Here is an 8,326-nt window from a genome sequence, read left to right on the forward strand (position 1 = left end):
CAAGGCAGGGGGTCGTGCAAAATTTTAAAAAATTTTCAATTTTTTGCCAAGGTAGAGGTGGTCGTGCAAAATTTTAAAAAAATTTCGATTTTTTGCCAAGGTAGGGGGTCGTGCAAAATTTTAAAAAATTTTCAATTTTTTGCCAAAGTAGGGGGTCGTGCAAAATTTTAAAAAATTTTCGATTTTTTGCCAAGGTAGGAGGTCGCGCAAAATTTTAAAAAATTTTCGATTTTTTGCCAAGGTAGGGGGTCGTGCAAAATTTTAAAAAATTTTCAATTTTTTGCCAAGGTAGGTGGTCGTGCAAAATTTTAAAAAAATTTCGATTTTTTGCCAAGGTAGGGGGTCGTGCAAAATTTTAAAAAATTTTCAGTTTTTTGCCAAGGTAGGGGGTCGTGCAAAATTTTAAAAAATTTCGATTTTTGCCAAGGTAGGGGGTCGTGCAAAATTTTAAAAAATTTTCAATTTTTTGCCAAGGTAGGGGGTCGTGCAAAATCTTAAAAAAATTTCGATTTTTTGCCAAGGTAGGGGGTCGTGCAAAATTTTAAAAAATTTTTCGGTTTTTTTCCAAGGTAGGGGGTCGTGCAAAATTTTAAAAAATTTTCGATTTTTTGCCAAGGTAGGGGGTCGTGCAAAGTTTTAAAAAATTTTCGATTTTTTGCCAAGGTAGGGGGTCATGCAAAATTTTAAAAAAATTTCGATTTTTTGCCAAGGTAGGGGGTCGTGCAAAATTTTAAAAAATTTTTCGGTTTTTTTCCAAGGTAGGGGGTCGTGCAAAATTTTAAAAAATTTTCGATTTTTTGCCAAGGTAGGGGGTCGTGCAAAGTTTTAAAAAATTTTCGATTTTTTGCCAAGGTAGGGGGTCGAGCAAAATTTTAAAAAAATTTCGATTTTTTGCCAAGGTAGGGGGTCGTGCAAAATTTTAAAAAATTTTCGATATTTTGCCAAGGCAGGGGGTCGTGCAAAATTTTAAAAAATTTTTAATTTTTTGCCAAGGTAGAGGTGGTCGTGCAAAATTTTAAAAAAATTTCGATTTTTTGCCAAGGTAGGGGGTCGTGCAAAATTTTAAAAAATTTTCAATTTTTTGCCAAAGTAGGGGGTCGTGCAAAGTTTTAAAAAATTTTCGATTTTTTGCCAAAGTAGGGGGTCGTGCAAAGTTTTAAAAAATTTTCGATTTTTTGCCAAGGTAGGGGGTCGAGCAAAATTTTAAAAAAATTTCGATTTTTTGCCAAGGTAGGGGGTCGTGCAAAATTTTAAAAAATTTTTCGGTTTTTTTCCAAGGTAGGGGGTCGTGCAAAATTTTAAAAAAATTTCGATTTTTTGCCAAGGTAGGGGGTCGTGCAAAATTTTAAAAAATTTTCAATTTTTTGCCAAAGTAGGGGGTCGTGCAAAATTTTAAAAAATTTTCGATTTTTTGCCAAGGTAGGAGGTCGCGCAAAATTTTAAAAAATTTTCGATTTTTTGCCAAGGTAGGGGGTCGTGCAAAATTTTAAAAAAATTTCGATTTTTTGCCAAGGTAGGGGGTCGTGCAAAATTTTAAAAAATTTTTCGGTTTTTTTCCAAGGTAGGGGGTCGTGCAAAATTGTAAAAAATTTTCGATTTTTTGCCAAGGTAGGGGGTCGTGCAAAGTTTTAAAAAATTTTCGATTTTTTGCCAAGGTAGGGGGTCGAGCAAAATTTTAAAAAAATTTCGATTTTTTGCCAAGGTAGGGGGTCGTGCAAAATTTTAAAAAATTTTCGATATTTTGCCAAGGCAGGGGGTCGTGCAAAATTTTAAAAAATTTTCGATTTTTTGCCAAGGTAGGGGGTCGTGCAAAGTTTTAAAAAATTTTCGATTTTTTGCCAAGGTAGGGGGTCGAGCAAAATTTTAAAAAAATTTCGATTTTTTGCCAAGGTAGGGGGTCGTGCAAAATTTTAAAAAATTTTCGATATTTTGCCAAGGCAGGGGGTCGTGCAAAATTTTAAAAAATTTTTAATTTTTTGCCAAGGTAGAGGTGGTCGTGCAAAGTTTTAAAAAATTTTCGATTTTTTGCCAAGGTAGGGGGTCGAGCAAAATTTTAAAAAAATTTCGATTTTTTGCCAAGGTAGGGGGTCGTGCAAAATTTTAAAAAATTTTCGATATTTTGCCAAGGCAGGGGGTCGTGCAAAATTTTAAAAAATTTTTAATTTTTTGCCAAGGTAGAGGTGGTCGTGCAAAATTTTAAAAAAATTTCGATTTTTTGCCAAGGTAGGGGGTCGTGCAAAATTTTAAAAAATTTTCAATTTTTTGCCAAAGTAGGGGGTCGTGCAAAGTTTTAAAAAATTTTCGATATTTTGCCAAGGCAGGGGGTCGTGCAAAATTTTAAAAAATTTTTAATTTTTTGCCAAGGTAGAGGTGGTCGTGCAAAGTTTTAAAAAATTTTCGATTTTTTGCCAAGGTAGGGGGTCGAGCAAAATTTTAAAAAAATTTCGATTTTTTGCCAAGGTAGGGGGTCGTGCAAAATTTTAAAAAATTTTCGATATTTTGCCAAGGCAGGGGGTCGTGCAAAATTTTAAAAAATTTTTAATTTTTTGCCAAGGTAGAGGTGGTCGTGCAAAATTTTAAAAAAATTTCGATTTTTTGCCAAGGTAGGGGGTCGTGCAAAATTTTAAAAAATTTTCAATTTTTTGCCAAAGTAGGGGGTCGTGCAAAGTTTTAAAAAATTTTCGATTTTTTGCCAAAGTAGGGGGTCGTGCAAAGTTTTAAAAAATTTTCGATTTTTTGCCAAGGTAGGGGGTCGAGCAAAATTTTAAAAAAATTTCGATTTTTTGCCAAGGTAGGGGGTCGTGCAAAATTTTAAAAAATTTTCGATTTTTTGCCAAGGTAGGGGGTCGTGCAAAATTTTAAAAAATTTTTCGGTTTTTTTCCAAGGTAGGGGGTCGTGCAAAATTTTAAAAAAATTTCGATTTTTTGCCAAGGTAGGGGGTCGTGCAAAATTTTAAAAAATTTTCAATTTTTTGCCAAAGTAGGGGGTCGTGCAAAATTTTAAAAAATTTTCGATTTTTTGCCAAGGTAGGAGGTCGCGCAAAATTTTAAAAAATTTTCGATTTTTTGCCAAGGTAGGGGGTCGTGCAAAATTTTAAAAAATTTTCAATTTTTTGCCAAGGTAGGGGGTCGTGCAAAATTTTAAAAAATTTTCAATTTTTTGCCAAGGTAGGGGGTCGTGCAAAATTTTAAAAAATTTTCGATTTTTGCCAAGGTAGGAGGTCGCTCAAAATTTTAAAAAATTTTCGATTTTTGCCAAGGTAGGGGGTCGTGCAAAATGTTAAAAAATTTTCAATTTTTTGCCAAGGTAGGGGGTCGTGCAAAATTTTAAAAAATTTTCAATTTTTTGCCAAGGTAGGTGGTCGTGCAAAATTTTAAAAAAATTTCGATTTTTTGCCAAGGTAGGGGGTCGTGCAACATTTTAAAAAATTTTCAGTTTTTTGCCAAGGTAGGGGGTCGTGCAAAATTTTAAAAAATTTCGATTTTTGCCAAGGTAGGGGGTCGTGCAAAATTTTAAAAAATTTTCAATTTGCACGAAATTTTGCAGGGGGTCGTGCAAAATTTTAAAAAAATTTCGATTTTTTGCCAAGGTAGGGGGTCGTGCAAAATTTTAAAAAATTTTTCGGTTTTTTTCCAAGGTAGGGGGTCGTGCAAAATTTTAAAAAATTTTCGATTTTTTGCCAAGGTAGGAGGTCGTGCAAAGTTTTAAAAAATTTTCGATTTTTTGCCAAGGTAGGGGGTCGAGCAAAATTTTAAAAAAATTTCGATTTTTTGCCAAGGTAGGGGGTCGTGCAAAATTTTAAAAAATTTTCGATATTTTGCCAAGGCAGGGGGTCGTGCAAAATTTTAAAAAATTTTTAATTTTTTGCCAAGGTAGAGGTGGTCGTGCAACATTTTAAAAAAATTTCGATTTTTTGCCAAGGTAGGGGGTCGTGCAAAATTTTAAAAAATTTTCAATTTTTTGCCAAAGTAGGGGGTCGTGCAAAGTTTTAAAAAATTTTCGATTTTTTGCCAAGGTAGGGGGTCGTGCAAAATTTTAAAAAATTTTTCGGTTTTTTTCCAAGGTAGGGGGTCGTGCAAAATTTTAAAAAATTTTCGATTTTTTGCCAAGGTAGGGGGTCGTGCAAAGTTTTAAAAAATTTTCGATTTTTTGCCAAGGTAGGGGGTCGTGCAAAATTTGAAAAAATTTTCAATTTTTTGCCAAGGTAGGGGGTCGTGCAAAATTTTAAAAAATTTTAAATTTTTTGCCAAAGTAGGGGGTCGTGCAAAATTTTAAAAAATTTTCGATTTTTGCCAAGGTAGGAGGTCGCGCAAAATTTTAAAAAATTTTCGATTTTTGCCAAGGTAGGGGGTCGTGCAAAATTTTAAAAAATTTTCAATTTTTTGCCAAGGTAGGGGGTCGTGCAAAATTTTAAAAAATTTTTTGCCAAGGTAGGTGGTCGTGCAAAATTTTAAAAAAATTTCGATTTTTTGCCAAGGTAGGGGGTCGTGCAAAATTTTAAAAAATTTTCAGTTTTTTGCCAAGGTAGGGGGTCGTGCAAAATTTTAAAAAAATTTCGATTTTTTGCCAAGGTAGGGGGTCGTGCAAAATTTTAAAAAATTTTCAGTTTTTTGCCAAGGTAGGGGGTCGTGCAAAATTTTAAAAAATTTTCAGTTTTTTGCCAAGGTAGGGGGTCGTGCAAAATTTTAAAAAATTTCGATTTTTGCCAAGGTAGGGGGTCGTGCAAAATTTTAAAAAATTTTCAATTTTTTGCCAAGGTAGGTGGTCGTGCAAAATTTTAAAAAAATTTCGATTTTTTGCCAAGGTAGGGGGTCGTGCAAAATTTTAAAAAATTTTCAATTTTTTGCCAAGGTAGGGGGTCGTGCAAAATTTTAAAAAATTTCGATTTTTGCCAAGGTAGCGGGTCGTGCAAAATTTTAAAAAATTTTCAATTTTTTGCCAAGGTAGGTGGTCGTGCAAAATTTTAAAAAAATTTCGATTTTTTGCCAAGGTAGGGGGTCGTGCAAAATTTTAAAAAGTTTTCAATTTTTTGCCAAAGTAGGGGGTCGTGCAAAATTTTAAAAAAATTTCGATTTTTTGCCAAGGTAGGGGGTCGTGCAAAATTTTAAAAAATTTTTAATTTTTTGCCAAGGTAGAGGTGGTCGTGCAAAATTTTAAAAAAATTTCGATTTTTTGCCAAGGTAGGGGGTCGTGCAAAATTTTAAAAAATTTTCAATTTTTTGCCAAAGTAGGGGGTCGTGCAAAGTTTTAAAAAATTTTCGATTTTTTGCCAAAGTAGGGGGTCGTGCAAAATTTTAAAAAATTTTCGATTTTTTGCCAAGGTAGGGGGTCGAGCAAAATTTTAAAAAAATTTCGATTTTTTGCCAAGGTAGGGGGTCGTGCAAAATTTTAAAAAATTTTCGATTTTTTGCCAAGGTAGGGGGTCGTGCAAAATTTTAAAAAATTTTTCGGTTTTTTTCCAAGGTAGGGGGTCGTGCAAAATTTTAAAAAAATTTCGATTTTTTGCCAAGGTAGGGGGTCGTGCAAAATTTTAAAAAATTTTCAATTTTTTGCCAAAGTAGGGGGTCGTGCAAAATTTTAAAAAATTTTCGATTTTTTGCCAAGGTAGGAGGTCGCGCAAAATTTTAAAAAATTTTCGATTTTTTGCCAAGGTAGGGGGTCGTGCAAAATTTTAAAAAAATTTCGATTTTTTGCCAAGGTAGGGGGTCGTGCAAAATTTTAAAAAATTTTTCGGTTTTTTTCCAAGGTAGGGGGTCGTGCAAAATTTTAAAAAATTTTCGATTTTTTGCCAAGGTAGGGGGTCGTGCAAAGTTTTAAAAAATTTTCGATTTTTTGCCAAGGTAGGGGGTCGAGCAAAATTTTAAAAAAATTTCGATTTTTTGCCAAGGTAGGGGGTCGTGCAAAATTTTAAAAAATTTTCGATATTTTGCCAAGGCAGGGGGTCGTGCAAAATTTTAAAAAATTTTCGATTTTTTGCCAAGGTAGGGGGTCGTGCAAAGTTTTAAAAAATTTTCGATTTTTTGCCAAGGTAGGGGGTCGAGCAAAATTTTAAAAAAATTTCGATTTTTTGCCAAGGTAGGGGGTCGTGCAAAATTTTAAAAAATTTTCGATATTTTGCCAAGGCAGGGGGTCGTGCAAAATTTTAAAAAATTTTTAATTTTTTGCCAAGGTAGAGGTGGTCGTGCAAAGTTTTAAAAAATTTTCGATTTTTTGCCAAGGTAGGGGGTCGAGCAAAATTTTAAAAAAATTTCGATTTTTTGCCAAGGTAGGGGGTCGTGCAAAATTTTAAAAAATTTTCGATATTTTGCCAAGGCAGGGGGTCGTGCAAAATTTTAAAAAATTTTTAATTTTTTGCCAAGGTAGAGGTGGTCGTGCAAAATTTTAAAAAAATTTCGATTTTTTGCCAAGGTAGGGGGTCGTGCAAAATTTTAAAAAATTTTCAATTTTTTGCCAAAGTAGGGGGTCGTGCAAAGTTTTAAAAAATTTTCGATATTTTGCCAAGGCAGGGGGTCGTGCAAAATTTTAAAAAAATTTCGATTTTTTGCCAAGGTAGGGGGTCGTGCAAAATTTTAAAAAATTTTCGATATTTTGCCAAGGCAGGGGGTCGTGCAAAATTTTAAAAAATTTTTAATTTTTTGCCAAGGTAGAGGTGGTCGTGCAAAATTTTAAAAAAATTTCGATTTTTTGCCAAGGTAGGGGGTCGTGCAAAATTTTAAAAAATTTTCGATATTTTGCCAAGGCAGGGGGTCGTGCAAAATTTTAAAAAATTTTTAATTTTTTGCCAAGGTAGAGGTGGTCGTGCAAAATTTTAAAAAAATTTCGATTTTTTGCCAAGGTAGGGGGTCGTGCAAAATTTTAAAAAATTTTCAATTTTTTGCCAAAGTAGGGGGTCGTGCAAAGTTTTAAAAAATTTTCGATTTTTTGCCAAAGTAGGGGGTCGTGCAAAGTTTTAAAAAATTTTCGATTTTTTGCCAAGGTAGGGGGTCGAGCAAAATTTTAAAAAAATTTCGATTTTTTGCCAAGGTAGGGGGTCGTGCAAAATTTTAAAAAATTTTCGATTTTTTGCCAAGGTAGGGGGTCGTGCAAAATTTTAAAAAATTTTTCGGTTTTTTTCCAAGGTAGGGGGTCGTGCAAAATTTTAAAAAAATTTCGATTTTTTGCCAAGGTAGGGGGTCGTGCAAAATTTTAAAAAATTTTCAATTTTTTGCCAAAGTAGGGGGTCGTGCAAAATTTTAAAAAATTTTCGATTTTTTGCCAAGGTAGGGGGTCGTGCAAAATTTTAAAAAATTTTTCGGTTTTTTTCCAAGGTAGGGGGGTCGCGCAAAATTTTAAAAAATTTTCGATTTTTTGCCAAGGTAGGGGGTCGTGCAAAATTTTAAAAAATTTTCAATTTTTTGCCAAGGTAGGGGGTCGTGCAAAATTTTAAAAAATTTTAAATTTTTTGCCAAAGTAGGGGGTCGTGCAAAATTTTAAAAAATTTTCGATTTTTGCCAAGGTAGGAGGTCGCTCAAAATTTTAAAAAATTTTCGATTTTTGCCAAGGTAGGGGGTCGTGCAAAATGTTAAAAAATTTTCAATTTTTTGCCAAGGTAGGGGGTCGTGCAAAATTTTAAAAAATTTTCAATTTTTTGCCAAGGTAGGTGGTCGTGCAAAATTTTAAAAAAATTTCGATTTTTTGCCAAGGTAGGGGGTCGTGCAAAATTTTAAAAAATTTTCAGTTTTTTGCCAAGGTAGGGGGTCGTGCAAAATTTTAAAAAATTTCGATTTTTGCCAAGGTAGGGGGTCGTGCAAAATTTTAAAAAATTTTCAATTTGCACGAAATTTTGCAGGGGGTCGTGCAAAATTTTAAAAAAATTTCGATTTTTTGCCAAGGTAGGGGGTCGTGCAAAATTTTAAAAAATTTTTCGGTTTTTTTCCAAGGTAGGGGGTCGTGCAAAATTTTAAAAAATTTTCGATTTTTTGCCAAGGTAGGAGGTCGTGCAAAGTTTTAAAAAATTTTCGATTTTTTGCCAAGGTAGGGGGTCGAGCAAAATTTTAAAAAAATTTCGATTTTTTGCCAAGGTAGGGGGTCGTGCAAAATTTTAAAAAATTTTCGATATTTTGCCAAGGCAGGGGGTCGTGCAAAATTTTAAAAAATTTTTAATTTTTTGCCAAGGTAGAGGTGGTCGTGCAACATTTTAAAAAAATTTCGATTTTTTGCCAAGGTAGGGGGTCGTGCAAAATTTTAAAAAATTTTCAATTTTTTGCCAAAGTAGGGGGTCGTGCAAAGTTTTAAAAAATTTTCGATTTTTTGCCAAGGTAGGGGGTCGTGCAAAATTTTAAAAAA

The sequence above is a fragment of the Condylostylus longicornis genome, unplaced genomic scaffold (assembly GCF_029603195.1).
Source record: "Condylostylus longicornis isolate FDR11 unplaced genomic scaffold, ASM2960319v2 ptg000033l, whole genome shotgun sequence".
In the NCBI taxonomy this organism is placed as follows: Eukaryota; Metazoa; Arthropoda; class Insecta; order Diptera; family Dolichopodidae; genus Condylostylus; species Condylostylus longicornis.